This window comes from Poecile atricapillus, chromosome Z (genome assembly GCF_030490865.1).
Source record: "Poecile atricapillus isolate bPoeAtr1 chromosome Z, bPoeAtr1.hap1, whole genome shotgun sequence".
Classification (NCBI taxonomy): domain Eukaryota; kingdom Metazoa; phylum Chordata; class Aves; order Passeriformes; family Paridae; genus Poecile; species Poecile atricapillus.
Window position 1 is genome coordinate 95,671,049 of NC_081289.1, and position 10,407 is coordinate 95,681,455.

Genomic DNA, 10,407 nt, shown 5'->3' on the forward strand with positions numbered 1-10,407 from the left:
TCCACAGTTTTACCTTGTAGCTCTTGGGGTTTTATTTTGAAAAGCTGGAGTAAGCTGGGAAAGATCCAATGACGAAAGATAAAATGAACACATATTGTAAGCAGTGGTGGACACTTTGTACATTGGAGAACGAGTAAAATGGATTTTTGCGGTTTTATTTTGGAGTCAGTGTTTTGTTGCTGACTTGGTAATGGGATCAGTTCTGGTTTATGTTGATGCTTTTATGACACTGTATAGAGACCCAGGTATTCAGAAAAAGTGTATGTTGGGAGGAGATATGCTGATGTCATGTACTAAGGAGAAAAAGGGAAAGACCATGTGTTGCAGAGGGGATGAAGCAGAAGATGTGTGAATATTACTTCCCTCCTTTTCACACCATAGAACATAGGAGTGGGGACAAATAAAGAGAATATGGATCAAAATAAATAGCATATCAGAAGTAAAGGTTTTAGTCCTGTTGCTGGCCAGACTCAGGGAAATAATCAACCAGTGATTCAGGCATTTTCAAAACAAGCAATAGGGGTCTGCCCAGTTTTATATATGTCATTTTTTATATTTCATATTTGTTGAATTGCAAGTGATCTGTTAGTTTGTACTGAGAGAATCTGGAAGGAGGGTATCAGCTTTTGGAAACTGTTAACAGTTAGGTTATTCTAACTGGAGGTATACTTAGCCTAGATTGATTACCTTGTTACTGTGGAAAGAAAAGAGACTGGGATTACAAAGGTGAAAGAAACACCATAAACAGGGGGCTTGGGGCCTGAAAGGCCCCTACTTCCCCCTGCACAAACACACACACACTTTTGGCCTGAATCAATGTGATATTTGTAGGCAGCAAGGGTCATTGATGTTGGAGAATTTTTTACAATGAATGAGGGGACCAGGGGAAAATAGCAAGACCCTCTAGTTCTAGTAAAACTAGAGAAACAATGAATTTTTGATAAACAGCAGAGCCACATATTCAGTAAAAACTATCTGTAAGGGCTAAGTAAAGTTACAGCACTGATTTTTGGGGCAGCTTTATGGCCATTCCTGAAACTCACAGAGTGGCCAACTGGAGACAGTAAATTGACTCATGAGTTACTATATGCCAGAATGTTGTCCCTATCCTTCATAGGATGAGATTTATTATGCAAGTTAAATGCTTGAGTCAGAAAGCTCTATATATCTCACAAGAAGAGGCACAGAAGACTCAAATCTGTTTACTAATGACCCAGACCTCAACAGAAGGAACAGAATTTAAGAGTAAGAAACCAAATAACTGTGTACAAATACTTATTTGACTGGTTTGGATTTAAAAGATGCTTTCTTTTGCATTTCAGTGGATGAGCAGAGCCAGACTCTCTAATACACCAGGCGAAAGAACCCCTTTTGGGACAACAGGAGGAGGCTTCAGAACTAGTTTTCTTACTCTGAAATGTAAGGAATTCCTCTTTTTTTATATAAAAGCATGCTTTCCTTAATGTATGTAAAAATTGAGGCTGATTCATCAAGTGATGGAAAAGAACAAAGCTTCTCTGAACAGTGAACTATCAGAGATTTTGGAGAAAAAGACATCTTTCTAAAGAGTTGTATATACTTCTTTTTTCCCAGCATAGTCATAGCAACATCTGCCCCTAGTGAGTCAATAGTTATGACAACAACGTTATTTTTCTGATAAAATTTAAGCCATTGCCCTAACAATTTATTCTACTAAAATATATATTTGTTCTTAAATCAATAAAATTACATCTTGCATTGATTGCATATCTGTTAGCCAGGGATGTGATTATTTTTCACTCTTTGCCAATTTAAGCATAAAAATATAATTTCTCAAGCAGGACTGCCTATTTAGAATGTTAGAATGTAAGAAGATTAAATGCTCCTACCACATTCTAACCTGCTAATCTGCCAATATCCTCTGAATCACTAGATTGACTGATTTACTCATTTTTCAGTCAAAACAGAAATAAGCAAAACTTTTGCAACTGTGTGAAACTGAAATAAACAGTAAACCTTGCCAGGACCATAGCTGTTAGAAAGAGTAACTCCCACACAGTGAGTAATACCCATCATGTTGTACAGATGAAATAAATTCAGAGATGTGAAAGAGAAGCATGTGAGCAAGACAAGACAACCAAGAAACTGCAAGCTTACGGATCTGCAAAAGGGAAAGGAAAACAGTGCTGACTGCTTCAGCAGCATGACCATTATGGTTCAGAGAAGTTTACTGCAAATCTGCATTATACTGGCATTGTACATCAAAATCTCTTGTTCAGTTTGTCTTTTCCAAGGAAACAAAGCAAACTATCGTATCATGAACTTTCTGTGGAAAATGGGTGGTTATTTTCCTCAGCAATGTCTTAGGGAAACAACTGATTTCAGATTCCCTGTGGAGATTACTAAGGTCACACAGAAGAACATCATAAGGATCATCTATGAATTCCTTCAACAGATCTTCCAACTATTTAGCAAAAATCTTCCTGTTGATGTTTGGAATACAAGCAAGATTGAGAACTTACAAAATGAAATTCATCATCAAATTGAAGAACTGGAGACATGTTTTTCAGAAGAACAATCAAAAGCAAGAAAAAATTTTCAAACGTGGATCCTAAAAACCTTGACATACAGCATAAAAAAGTACTTTCAAAGAATCACCAATTTCCTAAAAGATAAGCAATACAGCCATTGTTCCTGGGAAGCAGTTCAAATGGAACTGAGAACATGTCATATAATTTTTGACAGTCTTTTGAAAAAAAAAACTACATAAAGAGGTAAAATCTTCTATGTTTTGTATATTTTAATAATACAGTAATTTCCCACTTCTTGATAGGTTTTTCATATCCACATTTTAATAATTTTCAAATTGACAGCTGGGGCTTGTTTTCAAAAAAAACATTCAGTGCTCTAAGTTAAACATGTACAGTACTCTAATGAAAGGGCACTTGGTATCATTGCTTCTGTAGAAGATCTTTAAAAATACAAGTGGATATGAGTTGTCTCTTTGCACTATTTTAAAAAAGGTTTTGTGGTCTTTCTGCATAAAATAACAGCAGTTTTACAACCTGAAAAATTTACATACATTACTGCCTAGATTTTATTTTTGCATTACTTCACTAACTTGGAAAAAAGTACAAGATGCAGACATGCATAAGGAAGACAGACATTCCTGTAGTCTTATACATCATGAAGATCCTAAGTCAACAAACAGATGAGAACTTAAGATGAGCACGACATCCTTAAACAAAAACAAACAAACAAAAAAAAAAGGTAGTCTTCCCAAACAAGAAAAGTGAATTACCAGCTTTGATATTTATTTTGTAAGTATAATTGTCTCCACAGCCTATGGAGATTCATTTATATCTATTTATATATTATATATTAAATATACATATATATGCATATATATGATATATATAAAAGATCTTTATATAGCTTTCTATACAGAATATCGAATAATTACAGCACAGATTTTCAGGACATGTTGATTCAGAACACTATGTAAAATATGTATGCATTCACTGTGCTTCAAGTTCATAAGCAGACAAAATTAATCTGAAAAGAACTACTGTATGAACACAGATATTAACAAATTTCTTCCATTCCTCTCCCATCTTTCTTTCCTTCATTCAGGAAGAAGCAAACAGTACTTCAAGCTATCATCTTCATCTGTTTAACTGTTACTCGAGATACCTTGAATACCCAATGGTGTCAATATCACTCCCTATACACTATAAAACTGGAAGACTTCTGACATGAATTTTTTCCACCTCAGATTTCACATATCTTCAAGCATATCTCATGCCTCATATATTTTTATCATAAATGGAATGTGTCAAATTTGAATATAAGAAGAAAAGAGTTAAAATATGTCTGTAACTTCTGGAACTGGGGAAGAAAAAAAGATTATTTTGACAAAAAAAAAAAAAAAAAAAATTATGTATTGCTACCATTACCTGAAGACAGAATCTCAATATCTTACTAGAACTTTGAGGGCTGAACTGTAACCCAGGTTGCCTTTCCTCCCTTTATTCAAATGCAATATATATCTAAAAATCCCTTCCCACTTTGGTGAAAAAAAAAAAAAAGGAAAAATTATTCTGCATGCAGCTACTAAAATTGATCGGTAGAATTCCTTATTCCAGGAATGCAACAACAGGGTAGTTACAACTGCCTAATTTTAGGCAAATTAGACAGTGGGCTAGGGAGATCAGGCCCACTCATTCCCCTCTCAAATGCTCCGGCTTTGCAGAGACAGGGAGGAAAGAATGGGTTTCAGACTCCTGAACATAATTCTGCTTTCAAACAACAGAAGAGCTCAGTTCTTAACTGATTGTATACAAACAGTTTGGCACATGGATAATGTAACATTCCAAACTCCTTCAGTCAGTTTCTGTTTTATTAATTTAAACACTTTACAACTATGCTGACACTGAAGTGATGTTTGATGTCTGCAAAATATGTTCAATTACACTTACTTCACTTGCTTTTTTTTTTTTCTTTTTTCTTTTTTTTTCCTTTTTTTTTTTTTTTTAATTTGCTGCTTTTAATCTGTGGTTACTGTGGGGAATTTATGTAAACAGATTTTGGATCTTAAGATCAAGGACGCTGAGGAACTGAAGGCCATGACCTTGAGGTTTCCCTAGGCATAATGTATCAGGCAAGACAATATAAGACTGTATCAATGTACCTAAATTTATATTGTACTTTCTTTGCTCTGTTCTGCACTTGGGTTCCAGTCTCTAAAAAGCCGAGGGTCAGCACAGGCTTCAGCAAGTATGACTGGTAACAACCTTGCACAGCCTGCTGGATTCTAACTGGATACTATCAGTTCTTCATGGGATCACATCACATTTTGGTTAGGTAATGACAGTGTCAGGACCTAAAAAGAGCCCATCCCTGGACAGTGCAGAAACATTCACTTCCTTCATCAGCTCTTCTGGAGAGCTACTTCCATGACTATAAAGCAGATACGCCTATTAACTCATGTATTCCTCAGTGTCAATTGTGACACACAGTTTCAAGATGCTGGCTGGTTGGATTTTTTTGAAAAGGGGAAATAGAGACCTCATTAGATGGTAATTTAGGGTATCCACATAAGCTTACCTGACTGATATCAGCTAAGCATTTATAGAGAACATGGCTGTTTAAGAACTACCGAGGCTAGCTCTCTGTAAAAAAATCTGTGCTTTTACAAGTTAAAGTTAACTGTATCTTAAAAAAGAAAAAGGAAGTAACTGTAACCAATATTAATTTCATATTTCTCACCTGGAATTCAGCCTCAACCCCCCTTGAGGAAACAATATGTAACCTTCTATTCCTGTCGAAAGATCTCCATTTTCTGAAACTGAATATGGTCTTCTACTGTTTGAAGCCAAGTAACAGTCTTGACTTTTTTTTCCTTTACATGAGTACTTAAAAATTAAATACTGAACATTCATATAAAGATTCTAGACTACTGTTGTTACATATAACTCTTGCAATGAAACTTTTTGTAACTTTTTATCACTGCTGTAACAAAAGAAACACAACCACGTCTGTTCGTTCAAGTTTTTTTAATGCATTTGCTTTGAAATGTCTGTGAATAGTCACCACTTCAACGTCTATCTTAATCAAGCACTCTAATACCATGCCGGTGGGTACAAGAACAAAGGGGGGGATAGCTGGTGGGGGGGTGGGTGGAGAGACACTAAAATGGGAAAGTGAAAATAGTTTTCTATGATTTTTTGAATTAGTAACAATTTCAAAGCCACTTAAAATTTCTTTTAAGAAAAAAGACTACATTTCAAGATCTTCTTGATTTTTTTTTTCTTGGTTAAAAGAAGAAAAATTTAAGTTCAAATTCTGCAGGGAAGCATCTGAATGATCAATGATCTGAAATGATCCATTGTACCATATTGTAGTGATCAATGAAATGATCTGAAATACAGACAGTTGTGAGCTGCTTTTTCTGCAATTCTGCCAAGATAAAAAGCTGAAGTAAGGAATGAATAACCAAAGGTCAAGAAATCAGCCCCCAGTCACACTTTTCCAGTTTCAGCACACTGGAAATACCATTCAACTCAAGGCTTAGTATCAGAGCTCATGAAGCTGCTTTAAACACTTGCTCAGCACCCTCTCCAGCTGCTGATTCAGAGACTGCACTTCTATTTGCAAGAATTTGCTTTAAAACTTTAGAGTGGCATTATTTATTTATTTCTATATTGAATGGTAATTAGTGCTATATCACAAAAACAAAAATCCAAAATCCGAAACTGATGTTCACTCTGGTGAAAAGAGAGTTCTTGTTAAGACAGAAGTGGTCACCTATTACCAACCACCTGCATATACTGCATGCTGTTATCCACAGAACTTACTGAAGTCTTTCTAGATTAAAAACCTGAACCTTTTGTCAGCAAAAGGGTATGTGGAACCTTCAAAACAAAACAAAAAAAAAAATAATTATTTGATTGTATTGGTGTGGTATTTTTTATTGTAGTATAATTTATTGGATTGTATTGGTAATCAAATGCCCTCAACAGCAGAAGCAGCATGTCTTAAATTGAAACCGATGACAGATTTCCCAGACCAAACAGTTCAGAACAGTTCAGAAAGAACTTAGAAACTCTTGGCCAAAGAGCCCTCTGCTTCTAAAAAGTGTGTTCTTGTCAATCTACTTGATTAGGCTAAGTCTCCTTTTATCTTTCCAGGGTAAGTCAAAAAAACAGTGATGGTTCACAAGACAGGATGTAAAACTGGGTCATCTTTTCTTCCTCCCTTTCCCACTTTCCAATTTCACATCCTTGTTCTGCTTTATTAGTTGTTGAAACTTTTCCTGAGCCCATGAGACCAACAGAAAATTATCCAAAATACCCAAACAAATAAAATCCATACTTTTGTTCAAAGGTAGAGATTTAAAACCAGAGAAGAACATACACTGCATATGAGAACCAGCACAAAAGAGAAAGGTTAGAGTGGCAGGAAGACTGGGTAACAAGAACAGTTAGCAGTTATCTCCTCTGCTTTTCTTGTCTGGTCCAAATACCTTTAAAAGAACCTCTCAGTTACTTGGTGTAAAACAGATCTACAGCCGCACCTGCAGCTCCTTTGCAAGTATTTCTCCTTTACTATAATAATATGCTAATTACCTATCACCAGAATATCTTAGTGGAATAAATCTCTGGAAATAAATTTACTTCTACAGTAGTAGCTTAAAATTCCAGTTATATCTTACTCATTTTATGTTTCTCTCTCCATCTTATCTGGACAGTTCTTGTCTAAGTCCCTGGCTCAGATGTGGCTCACAAGACACTCATCTATCAGTCAAAGGTACTGAAGCATCTAATCCTGAGATAATAGCCTAAAAGAGAAGAATGAAAATAACATTTTGTTTTGTCTAAAAAAATTCCATCCAAAATCTCAGTTTACCTAACTAGTGATAAAGACTAAATATTAAACAAAGACAAGTACCATGCTTGTCCTGTAACATTTCTAAACAACTGCTATTCCAAATGACTCTGTGATCCTTGTTCCCAGAGCACTTGGACCTCTCTGCTTTCAGCTTCTGTTCCAGAACACAAGTACCTTTCTCAGGGGCCTAATGATGCCAAGTATTTTTCTGGCTCTATATATTAAGAATATTTTTCAGGAGAGAAACACCAGCAAAGAAACTGAAGTGATCTGGTCCAGTCCCAAATCTCACATCACTCACTAATGCGTTCTAAGCAGCAGCAGCTACTACACCAACACACCAGCAAGCTGCATAAAATCATCATTGCAAGAGGCTCGATGCCAAGCCACATCATGCCATTTTGCACCCACCTCCTTTTCTCTTTAGCACTTTCTGGAATTCAGTATTGCTTGACTGTACCCTTGTGCTCCTTTTCTTTCTACCCTACAGCCGGCTTTCAGATGTGTATATTGTCTGTTAGAAAACCACCAGTAACCTCCTTCTGGTGTTTTTTTTGGTTTGTTTTTTCACGTAGTTTGGTTGGGGTTTTTTTGGGGTTTTTTGTTTGTTTTGATCTTTTTTTGGTTTTTTTTTTGGTTTTTTTTTGTGTTCCAGGAATGCTCTTTTCTGTGCCCCATGGAACAGGGAAGCATAATCATCACAATTATCAGTCCACCCCAAGAAGTTTGCAAATCTTGAATAATATGCTTTGCTGCGGAAAAGAGGGAAATGGGCTCTCCTCAACCTGCTGCAGCGCACCCAGCCCAAAAATTCTCCAGTTAGGTATGTCCAGAATATTGTCTCTCAAGTGTCCCCCATGAAATAAAAATTATATATGTGTGTAAAATACAACTAAAAGGCTTGGAGAATAGAAGCAATCCTGATACCTATTTAAGAAATTGTTGAAATTTAACCAGGGTTTAAGGAAGGCTCCTAAAACAACTTTCTCCTTTTGACAATTATACAGCTATTCAATCAGAATATTTTATTTATGAAAGCTGTCCACAACCAGTCCCAGAACAGGCTGATTTGACCATCAAATGGGAGCAAGAAGATTCTACATCTTCAAATGCCAGCTGGCAGCAGTCTTGCCAGAGGACAGATGATCTTCAGGGTCAATCAGCTTCAAGCAGGACTCTTCAGGAGCCTCTGCCTGTGCTTGCACTGCAGTTCTTCTCTTTTAAGCCAACAGCGAGTACCTCTAGGGCATGTGAGTCCTTGCACTGGCAATTACTCATTTCTCCATAATAAGCCCTAGGTCAGCTTCTGAGAGGCTAGCTGCCAGATTGTCACACTGTGATTGCAAAGACTTTCAGGGATTTCAAATACTGTGTTCCACTAGGGAACAAAGAGTTTAAAACAAACCATTTTTCCTTGAGCAACCTTGCAAACTAAATGCAAAATCCAGCACCCTGAGCCTGTGTCTCCACAACTAACAGACCTGGCAGATAGCTGCATGGCACGTTTCTTGAGACACTAGCTTCGCCCACAGCACTGAAGAAAGCGCAGCAAAATTGCCATTTTTAAGAAGCTGTGTCTCAGTGTTTGCCACGGAAGACGATAAACTCCCGGCTGAGACTCCCATCCCTTTGCTCAACAAGATTACAACAGGAGCAGCATGCAGGGCTCCGGACCTCGCCTCTCTGAGCCAGAGCACGGTGCAAAGAGGCGGCTGGAGCTCTGTGCCCAGCCCGGCCCGGCCCAGCTCGTCCCTCCCGCGTTCGGGCACCCGCCAAGGGCAACAAGTCCAGAGAGCCCGCGGCTCCATGGCAGCACCGAACCGGCTTCTGAAGCTCTGGAGGAAGCACGCAGCGACCTACCTCTGAGAGACGGGATGGGGAAAAAGGAAACGAACAAATAAAGAAACTAAAAAAAAAAAGAAAAAAAAAGCCCACCAAGAAAGAAAAAAAAAAAAAAAAAAAGAGAAGAGAAAAAGGAAAGAGGAGCCCTTGGGAAAGCGCACCTTCGTGCGGGCTGCAGCCCAGCCGCTGCTGCTCGGAGCGAAGCGCGCTCACCTGCACCGTCCCGTCCTCGCAGGCAGCGCCCACCACCTGTCGTTCCGGCCGGGACGAGGGGCAGGTTCCGCCCCCCGCCCGCGCCTACCGACGGCGGAGGCCCGGGGGCGCCAGGGCAGTGCGGCCGCGGGGGAGCAAGAGCCCCTCCCAGCGGGGCGAGCACCGGCCGAGCCCCGAGCACGGCAGTCCCCGCGGGGTCGGAGGAGCTGGGCGGGGCTGTCACCTCCGCCCCGACCGAGCACAGCGCGGAGTGGGCGGGCGACTGCCGGGCCGCAAACCCATCCCGCTCACGGCGGGAAGTTTGTAGGCGGCGGGACCGACCCCACCCTCGCGTGCGCCGCCCTGACCCATCGCAACCGCCCCCGTCTTACCTCCCACCGCTGTGAGCGCCGCTGCTGCCCCTCCAGGTGCCTTCCTCGCCTGAGGGGCACGAAAAGAACGCTACGGCTCGGCTCGGCTCGGCTCGGCTCGGCTCGGCTCGGCTCGGCTCGGCTCGGCTCGGCTCGGCTCTCGTCCCCAGGCGCCACCCCCCGCCGGCCCCGGGCCCCCGCGCTGCCCTGCCGCGGCGGAGGGCGCCCCCTGGCGGGCATTGCGCCCCTGCCCGTGCGCGGGGTGTCTCAGGCCCAGCTCATCCTGCGCCCTCAGCACACACTGCCCCAGCCCTGCACACACTGCCCCAGCCCTGCACACACTTCCCCAGCCCTGCACACACTGCCCCAGCCCTGCACACACTGCCCCAGCCCTGCACACACTGCCCCAGCCCACCACACTCAGTCCGACCCGAGGGTCAGCCTTCATCTCACAGAATCACAGCGCATCCTGAGTTGGGAGGGACCCATTAGGATTATCATGTCTAACTCCCAGTCCTGCAAAGGACATCCCCAGGAGTCACACCATGTATCTGAGAACTTTGTCCAAATGCTTCTGTCAGGCTTCTGTCAGTGCTGTGACCACTTCCCTGGGGACGCTGTTCCAGTACCCAAC

At 40.6% G+C, this 10,407-nt stretch overlaps 1 protein-coding gene across 2 annotated transcripts in view; it reads right to left on the reverse strand.

Moving 5' to 3' along the window:
• MOB3B (MOB kinase activator 3B) overlaps positions 1–9,522 on the reverse strand; it is an 88,005-nt gene extending 78,483 nt beyond the window's left edge. The window contains exon 1 of one of the 2 annotated variants that reach the window (XM_058826091.1): positions 9,424–9,522. The gene's annotated coding sequence lies outside the window, so the exon portion shown is untranslated. Of the gene's footprint in view, positions 1–9,371 lie in introns of both variants that reach the window. The other variant, XM_058826090.1, reaches the window with a different exon arrangement.
• Positions 9,523–10,407: the final 885 nt, after the last annotated feature.